This window comes from Periplaneta americana, chromosome 14 (genome assembly GCF_040183065.1).
Source record: "Periplaneta americana isolate PAMFEO1 chromosome 14, P.americana_PAMFEO1_priV1, whole genome shotgun sequence".
Classification (NCBI taxonomy): Eukaryota; Metazoa; Arthropoda; class Insecta; order Blattodea; family Blattidae; genus Periplaneta; species Periplaneta americana.
The window spans coordinates 155,885,849-155,896,454 of record NC_091130.1 but is presented as its reverse complement, the minus strand read 5'-3'; the positions used below and the strand labels follow the sequence as shown (position 1 = coordinate 155,896,454).

Below are 10,606 nucleotides of genomic sequence, written 5' to 3'. Positions count from 1 at the left end.
AATAATTGGTCCTAACATATATAATTAACCACCCTGAAACCGAAAATCGCATTTTTGAAAAATTTGTTTGTATGTCTGTCTGTATGTTTGTTGCCTTTTCACGCGATAATGGCTGAACCGATTTATATGAAAATTGGAATATAAATTAAGTTCGTTGTAACTTAGATTTTAGGCTATATGGCATTCAAAATACTTTATTTAAAAGGGGGGTTGTAAGGGGGCCTGGATTAAATAAATCGAAATATCTCGCTTATTATTGATTTTTGTGAAAAATATTACATAACAAACGTTTCTTTAAAAATGATTTCCGATAAGTTTTATTCTTTACAAAATTTTGATAGGACTGATATTTAATGAGATAAATGAGTTTCAAAATTGCAATAACAACGCCATCTAAGACAGTGCAATGAAATAACAAATGACTTCGTCTATAAGGGGCCTGGGACAACAACAATCGAAAAAGGGGCCTTGGACAGCAACAATTGAAAGCTGTTAAACTTAGCCTACAGACAATGTTTCTGTATTTGTATGAAGTAATATCGGAAGCTAAATTAACCGATTTGTATAATTAATTATTATTTCACCATTGGAAAGTGTAGTTTCTCTAGATGGACATACTGCTATAATGTTATTACAGTAACTTCTTAGTAAATCGAGGACAGGTAAGATTAAAATAGCTTCCTATGCACAGAAAATGTGATAGGCTTTTTTGTACATTCGTTTTCTGTATTCCTTAAAATAATATTTATGTACACACTCATTTTAATCTCAGAGAATTAACGAACAACGAGAGTGTATTGATTTAGTATGCAGTAATAGTACGTTAGCTTAGCAATCCATTATTTTATAATTCAAATTTTAACTATGCTCAATCGAATCGTGTTAAAATACATAAAATAGACTATATATGCAATAAATGCAATGTAAAAAAATTGGGTAATGAGCCAAGCAGATTATGTTGCGCTGTTGTAAAAGTTGTTGCTTCTGAGATTCAAGAGCCCCCACAACAAATTAAAAACTTTCTTATCGGAGTACATCCATTATCAACGCACTTTGTATATAATATAATATAATATAATATAATATAATATATACTAATAATAAATATGTAGCCGAAAATTTTCTGGTAATTTTCGCTTTTCCAAAAATAATTGGTGTTAACATGTATAATTATTCATCGTGAGACCGAAAATCGCTGTTTTGATATTTTTGTTTGTATGTCTGTCTGTCTGGATGTTTGTTACCTTTTCACGCGATAATGGCTGAACGGATTTCGATGAAAATTGAAATATAAATTAAGTTCGTTGTAATTTAGATTTTAGGCTATATGGCATTCAAAACACTTCATTTAACGGGACCTGAATTAAATCGAAATATCTCGCTTATTATTGCTTTTTTGTGAAAAATGTTACATAACAAAAGTTTCTTTAAAAATGATTTCCGATAAGTTTTATTCTATGCAAAATTTGTTAGGTCTGATAGACTTTCAAAATAACAATACAAAATTTTTGAGTAGGAAGAAAAAACACATTTATTCTTTCCATGGCAATGGTACATAGGAGATCGTGAATTCTTACATTTTCGAAAGAAAGAAATATAATTACATATCACTGTTTATGCTGTATCACTATTTAAGTTATTTGAAGGGTTCAGAACCATAGTGGGCCAAGCGCCATTTACTGAAGACGTACAAAACAAGGGTTAAAATTAAGTTATTACCATAATTCAATGGAACCATATAGCAAGTAATATAAAGTTTACACATTAAAACTAAATGATATGTCAATCTTCATTAAACTATTGCGTGTAATAACAAATAAGAAACATGTTAAAGGAATTGTCATTGCACCAAATGAGTGCTCTCTGGACCAAAATGATCGCAATTTAATTATTTAAATACAATTTCAATTAAGTAACGATTTATCCTTCTATCAAACACGAATGTTCCCTGGATCAAACGTCCTATTTTAATTATGTAATTACTTTATATTTATTTCTAACAGGTGCAGCGGAGCGCACGGGTACGGATAGTTTCATAATAAGTTAATATAGGCCCACATCATTGTCGTTATAGCAACCCATTCTTCATAGACAATGATAATATACTACCCATCACTAAAAATTTGATATGTTATTTCTTTATCAGATGTTTTATAATGGTGGCGTACAAAATAGAGTATGAAACACGTTTATAATGCTATAGAATTATTGTAGTCGTCAAAATTAGGAAACTCGCTTCGCTAGTTTCTAAACAGTCACTCATGCAGTAAAATATAAAAACGTGTTACAAAATATAATTTCTTAATGTTATTCGTTACTTTAGTTTATGTCATAAATCATAATTCTTTAAAGTTGTTTCTTCTGTTATATTAACTACCGTCTCTATTGTATTCTGATGTTATTTTTTTTGCCTGTTTTAAGTGCTAGTACAACTACTACAGTATCACACATTTCACGAAGGGGAATTCCCCTCAACACCATAATTCTGCGAATTGTAGTTAAAAATACTTCAGAACAAACTGAAAACATGAGATAAGCCTCATCGCGTTATGAAACAAATGCACTTTTAATAATAGAGAAAAGGGAAGTGATGGGGAAGGATGTTCACTTCCGGTAAGCATTATAAAATACACACCGGTATCTATAGTCGCAACCCTGTTATTCCCGGAGTGACTCCTCCTCTTTGCTTACGTCATAGAAAGTGAAGGCTCTATAAAGTCTAGATAGGTAGTATCGTTCGTCATTTTTGTTCTTTCCTTGCCGAGCTACCAGACGAGGGATCTATTTGCCACACCGTTAAACATTATCATGTCGTAGCTCCGATGATAATAAATCAAACGCACTGTAATTGACCAAACAATTGCGATCGATTATGAAAAATCAAGAGATAATGAACTACATAAAGCAAAATGATAGCCACCTGCTTCTCAATTTGCGGTCGGATATTTCAGTTTTCTTCAGAAACTCAGAATCTATACTAATAATAAATCTGTAGCCGAAATTTTTCTGGTAATTTTCGATTTTCCAAAAATAATTGGTCCTAACATATATAATTAACCACCCTGAAACCGAAAATCGCTTTTTTGAAATTTTTGTTTGCATGTCTGTCTGTCTGTCTGTATGTTTGTTACCTTTTCACGCGATAATGGCTGAACGGATTTCGATGAAAATTGGAATATAAATTAAGTTCGTTGTAACTTAGATTATAGGCTATATGGAATTCAAATTACATTATTTAAAAGGGGGGTTATAAGGGGGTCTGAATTAAATAAATCGAAATATCTCGCTTATTATTGATTTTTATGAAAAATGTTACATAACAAAAATTTCTTTAAAAATCATTTGCGATAAGTTTTATTCTTTGAAATATTTTGATAGGACTGATATTTAATGAGATAAATGAGTTTTAAAATTAAAATAACTGTCATCTAAGGCCGTGTAATGAAATAAACAAACGACTTCGTCTGTAAGGGGCCTTGGTCAACAACAATCGAAAGCTATGAATCATAGCCTACAGAAAATGTTTCTGTGTTCGTATGAAGCAATATCGGAAGCTAAATTAACCGATTTGTATAATTAATTATTATTTCACCATTGGAAAGTGTAGTTTCTCTGTATGGACATAATGTTATTACAGTAACTTCTGAGTGAATTGAGGACAGGTAAGATTAAAATAGCTTCTTATGCACAGAACACTTGATAGGTTATTCTGTATATTCATTTCCTGTATTTCTTAAAATAATGTTTATGAACATATTCATTTTTATCTCAGAGAATTAACGAACAACGAGAGTGTATTGATTCAGTATGCAGTAATAGTACGTTAGCTTAGCAATCCATTATTTTATAATTCAAATTTTAACTATGCTCAACTGAATCGTGTTAAAATACATAAAATACATATGCAATAAATGCAATGCAAAAAAATTGGGTAATGAGCCAAGCAGATTATGTTGCGCTGTTGTAAAAGCTGTTCCTCCTGAGATTCAAGAGCTCCCACAACAAATTAAAAACTTTCTAATTCGAGTACATCCGTTATCAACACACTTTTTCATAATATAATATAATATAAACATAATAATAAATCTGTAGCCAAAATTTTTCTGTTAATTTTCGCTTTTCCAAAAATAATTGGTAATAACAATTAAGAAACATGTTAAAGGAATTGTCATTGCACCGAATGAGTGGTCTCTGGATCAAAATGATCGCATTTTAATATTTTAAATACAATTTAAATTAAGTAACATATTAAACGATTTATCCTTCTATCAAACACGAATGTTCCCTGGATCAAATGTCCTATTTTAATTATGTAATTACTTTATATTTATTTCTAACGGGTGCAGCGGAGCGCACAGGTACGGCTAGTGAAGAAATAAAGGCTGTCGTCTAGCCTATATCTCAAGAGTACGAAGATTGTTTGAAAAGTTCATAGCCTGACACAGAAATTAAACAAGAATTATTCTGAAACTGCCTTAAACAATCTTTATTTCTCAACACTATTCACACTTGGTCCACCAGTGCTACAATGCTGCTATACCTTCCTTGTACACAGATTAATCAAGGTTTGCAAAAAAAAAAACCTTCTGCTTCTGTGACAACCTCTTCATTTGACGAAAATTTATTTCTAGCCAAGCGAGTTTTGAGCTTTGGGAAAAGAAAGAAATCTGAGGGTGCGAGATCTGGTGAGTGGAGGGGTGGGAAAGGCAACAATTTGAACCGTAGTTTTTTACTTTTTAACTTCGCTCTAGAATATGCCATTAGGAAAGTTCAGGATAACACAGAGGGTTTGGAATTGAACGGGTTACATCAGCTTCTTGTCTATGCGGATGACGTGAATATGTTAGGAGAAAATCCACAAACAATTAGGGAAAACGCGGAAATTCTTGTTGAAGCAAGTAGAGCGATATGGTTGGAAGTAAATCCCGAAAAGACTAAGTATATGATTATGTCTCGTGACCAGAATATTGTACGAAATGGAACTATAAAAATTGGACATTTATCCTTCGAAGAGGTGGAAAAATTCAAATATCTTGGAGCAACAGTAACAAATCTAAATGACACTATGGAGGAAATTAAACGCAGAATAAATATGGGAAATGCGTGTTATTATTCGGTTGAGAAGCTTTTGTCATCTAGTCTTCTGTCAAAAAGTCTGAAAGTTAGAATTTATAAAATAGTTATATTACCGGTTGTTCTGTATGGTTGTGAAACTTGGACTCTCACATTGAGAGAGGAACAGAGATTAAGGGTGTTTGAGAATAAGGTTCTTAGGAAAATATTTGGGGCTAAGAGGGATGAAGTTACAGGAGAATGGAGAAAGTTACACAACGCAGAGCTGCACGTATTGTATACTTCACCTGACATAATTAGGAACATAAAATCCAGACGTTTGAGATGGGCAGGACATGTAGCACGTATAAGCGAATCCAGAAATGCATATAGAGTGTTAGTTGGGAGGCCGGAGGGAAAAAGACCTTTAGGGAGGCCGAGACGTAGATGGGAAGATAATATTAAAATGGATTTGAGGGAGGTAGGATATGATGGTAGAGACTGGATTAATCTTGCTCAGGATAGGGACCAATGGCGGGCTTATGTGAGGGCGGCAATGAACCTACGGGTTCCTTAAAAGCCAGTAAGTAAGTACGTAAGTTCGTGTGATTTGGTAACCGCAATTGAGAACGTGTGAGCAGGTGCATTGTCGTGATGAAACAACACTTTCTTCTTGGTCATCTCGCGAATTTGCCCTTTCAGTTGCTGCACATTTGAAAAATATTCTCCGGTTATCGTGCTCCCCTTTACTAGACAATCAATCGTGATTATCCCCATAGAATCCCAGCACATGTACGCCAAGACTTTCCCAGCCGATTGAACAGTTTTTGTTTTTTTTTTTTTAGAGGCGAAGAATCACTATGTGTCCATTGTTTCGACTGCTGTTTTGTCTCTGGTATGTAGTAGTGAATCCAGGTCTCATCAGCGGTCACAAACCGCCTAAAAAATCAAGCGTATTTTTCTCGAATCGAGCCAGAAAATCCCTCGAAATTTGACATCTAACGTGCTTTTGTTCCGGTGTTGACAAACACGAAACCCACCTTGTGGAGGCCTTGGACATGCCCAAGACATTGACTAAGATATGGCGCACCCGTTCAGTTGAGATATTCATAACCTCGATAATTTCCCGCACTTTCAGTCGACGGTCATTGAACACTATATCATGGATTTTTTCTACGATTTCTTCACTTGTTGCTGTTACTGGACGTCCACTGCAGAGGTCGTTTTCCACACTCTCTCGACTATGTTTAAATACTGCCGTCCATTATTTCACAGTCGCAAACACAGCAGCTGATTCCCCCAGTGTTGCATCCATAATCATCATCATCAATAACAGTCTTGGATTAGGCCTCCTGGCCTGTTCCGCTTCCAGAAGAAAGTTGGTCTTTCCATCTCTTCCTTGGTCTTCCGATGTCTCGCTTTCCATGAAGTGTATAGTCCAATAGTCTCTTGGTAACCTATTGTTCGGGATTCTTAATACATGTTCATACCAGTTGTTGAGGTAAGATTCTATAGCATCCGTAATGGCGGTGATATTCAATTCTGCTCGGATGTCAGCGTTCCTTTTATGGTCGTAAAGAGTATATTCTGCAAGAGGTCTTAGCAATCACATTTCAGCAGCTTCTATTCTTCCAAGTTGCCCTTTCGTTAATGACCATGTCTCTGATCCATATAATAATGCCGGGACTGCCATTACTTTATAGAATTTCAAAATTGTTTCTGGTCGAACTTTCTTTAATAGAGTTCATTTGATTGTCCTTAACAGCTGCTGAAATTTGGCAAGTTTAATATCTACGTCCCTGGAGTTCATATAAGAAAGACTGCAGCCAAGATAGTTGAATGTGTTGACTTGTTCTATACAATTATTATTGACTAGCCGTACCCGTGCGCTCCGCTGCACCCATTAGAAATAAATGTAAAGTAATTACATAATTAAAATAGGACATTTGATCCAGGGAACATTCGTGTTTGATAGAAAAATAAATCGTTTAATATGTTACTTAATTTAAATTGCATCCAAATAATTAAAATGCGATCATTTTGGTCCAGAGACACTCATTTGGTGCAATGACAATTCCTTTAACATGTTTCTTAATTTTTATTACATGCAACCATAGTTTAATGAACATTGACATCATTTAGATATAACGTGTATATTTTATTTTACTTGTTATAGGTTTCCATTGAATTATAGTAATAACTTAATTTTAACCCTTGTTTTCTACGTATTCAGTAAATGGCGCTTGGCCCACTATGGTTCTGAACCCTTCAAATAACTTAAATTATATTATATTATAATATATCAGAAGTTACTGTAATAACATTATAGCATTATGTCCATCTAGAGAAACTACACTTTCCAATGGTGAATTAATAATTAATTATACAAATCGGTTAATTTAAGTTCCGATATTACTTCATACAAACACAGAAACATTCTCTGTAGGCTATCTTTAATAGCTTTCGATTGTTGCTGTCCAAGGCCCCTTATAGACGAAGTCATTTGTTTTTTAATTCATTACACGGCCTTAGATGGCAGTTATTTTAATTTTAAAACTCATTTATCTCATTAAATATCAGTCCTATCAAAAATTTTCAAGGAATAAAACGTATCGAAAATTATTTGTAAAGAAACTTTTGTTATGTAACATTTTTCATAAAAATCAATAATAAGCGAGATATTTCGATTTATTTAATTCAGGCCCCCTTATAACCCCGCTTTTAAATAATGTATTTTGAATGCCATATAGCCTAAAATCTAAGTTACAACGAACTTAATTTATATTCCAATTTTCATCGAAATCCGTTCAGCCATTATCGCGTGAAAAGGTAACAAACATACAGATAGACATACAAACAAAAATTTCAAAAAAGCGATTTTCGGTTTCAGGGTGGTTAATTATATATGTTAGGACCAATTATTTTTGGAAAATCGAAAATTACCAGAAAAATGTCGGCTACAGATTTATTATTAGTATAGATTGCAATTTTGGATCTTGAATGATTCTTTCCTTGGAAGGCCATGATTCTGGTTTTATTTATAGAGATTTCTAAATTATAATTTTTAGCTATCTTGTATAGTGTGTGTATTGCTCTTTGTAAATTGTCTTCAGAATTTTCTAAAATTATCTGATCATCTGCATAAAGTAATGTGTTAAGTTGGAAGTTGTTGCATCCACGTCTGCTTTAATCTCTGTTGGATTCATTCCATTTTTACGAAATATTTAATGACAACACGAAGCTCGATATTTTCCATTTTTTGTCCAATCTGTTCGGGGCACTAACTTCAAAATTAAACTACACAAAATGTAGTCAACAGAAAATTTTGACATTTCGTGCTTGAACTAATGTAAAATTGCCGTTAACAATGGCGGCATTGTTGACACATTTTCATTGCCATCTATGCGTCAGACCACGAACTTTTCAAACGCACTGCCAAGTTTACATTTCATCTGCCCAGGTTAAAATGTCTGTGCTCACAGCGGAAAGCAGTCTGTGCTTCAGATTGCTTACAGCAGAAGTGACTGCTTCTAAAATTAATAACGCTGTTTAAACCAGGTTGCCATCGAGGTGTACTTCGGGTATTTTCATAGTCCTCTTAGCCTTCCATCCATCACTTATTCAAAACCGAAGACAAATAATCTGGGAGCGAAGACAGGCGTTTGAATTACTTGTGTAAGTCCTCGTTTATTTGCCTCCGCGCTGAACTCATGAGCCACTCAGCTCCGTTCTGATTTATGGACAGATACATCTGCCAGCAGTGAAAGGAGAGCCATTTTATTACCACTGCGGGAGAAAATAAACCAGAATCTGCTGGAAATCACAACCAACAGGTTGCTAAGTGCGGTATCGGCACTACGACTAATACTTTTAGGCCCGATTGTATAAACCATTTAATCTTAGATCAGAGGTTAAATTGATCCTTGTTTCAGCTGAACTTGGAATTTTGTGTTGTATAAAGTCTAATCTGAGATTAATTTGTCTCAAACTAAAGTCAACTTTGACTGAAGAAATTTCTCCGATTAAGGCCCAATTGTATAAATCTCCCTGACTAAAGATCAACTTTGATCGAAGATCGAAAAGTGAACCGAGTTCAGACACTTCTTCTATTGTATAAAACTTTCCTGCGATCAAATTACCTTGGTTCAAATGAAATCTAAGTTCACGTGAAAAGGATTTGGCAACATCGCATAAACAGGTGAAAAACGTGATGCGCGGACAGGTTTGTTCAGTGTTGCCAATCTAGCGACTTTAACTCTTTTTCAACAACAATTTCTTTTAACTTTTATATTGCTTAAATAGGAATTTAGCGACCTTTTTAGCACCCCATAGTGACAAAATTTAATCTTTCTTTGTCGATAATGAGAAATCTAGCGACTTTACAACTACTTTTTGACGACTTTCCGTAAACTCTGTTGGAGACACTGGTTTTTTGTGCAATGTAAATAATGGCGGACAATAAGAAGAAGGTTACTGTTCTCAGAGTTGTTATCATGTTATGGTGTTTGATACTGCTAAACATAATAAAGCTTTATAAAACGACAATTTTCTTTTAGTAATACAGTTAAGTGAACATTTATGAATGTACCTATCATATCCGTTAATAATTAATGGTAGTTATAAACATAATATAATTATAGGTTATGTTATTTGATACTGCTGAACACGATAGAGCCTTATAAAATATAAGAATGTTTGTGTATTAAGGCAAGAAATTGAAAGAAATATATATAAATGTACCTATCATATCTATTAATATTAATAATAATGGATATTTTATTTGCACAATCTGTCACTCGTATATTTCAAACAGAAAAGAAATAACTGAACTTGGATCATCTAACTTAATCGGAGAAATTTCTTCAGTCAAAGTTGACTTTAGTTTGAGACAAATTAATCTCAGATTAGACTTTATACAACATAAAATTCCAAGTTCAGCTGAAACAAGGATCAATTTAACCTCTGATCTAAGATTAAATGGTTTATACAATCGGGCCTAAGTTAGATGATCCAAGTTCAGTTATTTCTTTTCTGTTTGAAATATACGAGTGACAGATCGTGCAAATAAAATATCCATTATTATTAATATTAATAGATATGTTAGGTACATTTATATACATTTTTTTTTTCAATTTCTTGCCTTAATATACAAACATTCTTATATTTTATAAGGCTCTATCGTGTTCAACAGCATCAAATAACATAACCTATAATTATATTATGTTTATAATTAATTATTAATGGATATGATAGGTACATTCATAAATGTTCAATTAACTGTATTACTAAACGAAAATTGTCGTTTTATAAAGCTTTATTATGTTTAGCAGTATCAAACACCATAACATGATAACAACTCGGAGAACAGTCAACCTTCTTGTTAGTGTACGCCATTATTTACATTGCAAAAAAAAACCAGTGTCTCCAACAGAGTGTAATACGGAAAGTCGCCAAAAAGTAGTTGTAAAGTCGCTAGATTTCTCATTATCAACAAAGAAAGATTAAATTTTGTCACTATGGGGTGCTAAAAAGGTCACTAAATCCCTATTTAAGC

General features: G+C 33.4%; 1 protein-coding gene across 1 annotated transcript in view; it reads right to left on the bottom strand.

The window, feature by feature from the left end:
• LOC138713913 (protein Wnt-4-like) overlaps positions 1-10,606 on the bottom strand; it is a 456,699-nt gene that overhangs the window by 165,080 nt on the left and 281,013 nt on the right. The window lies entirely within an intron of this gene.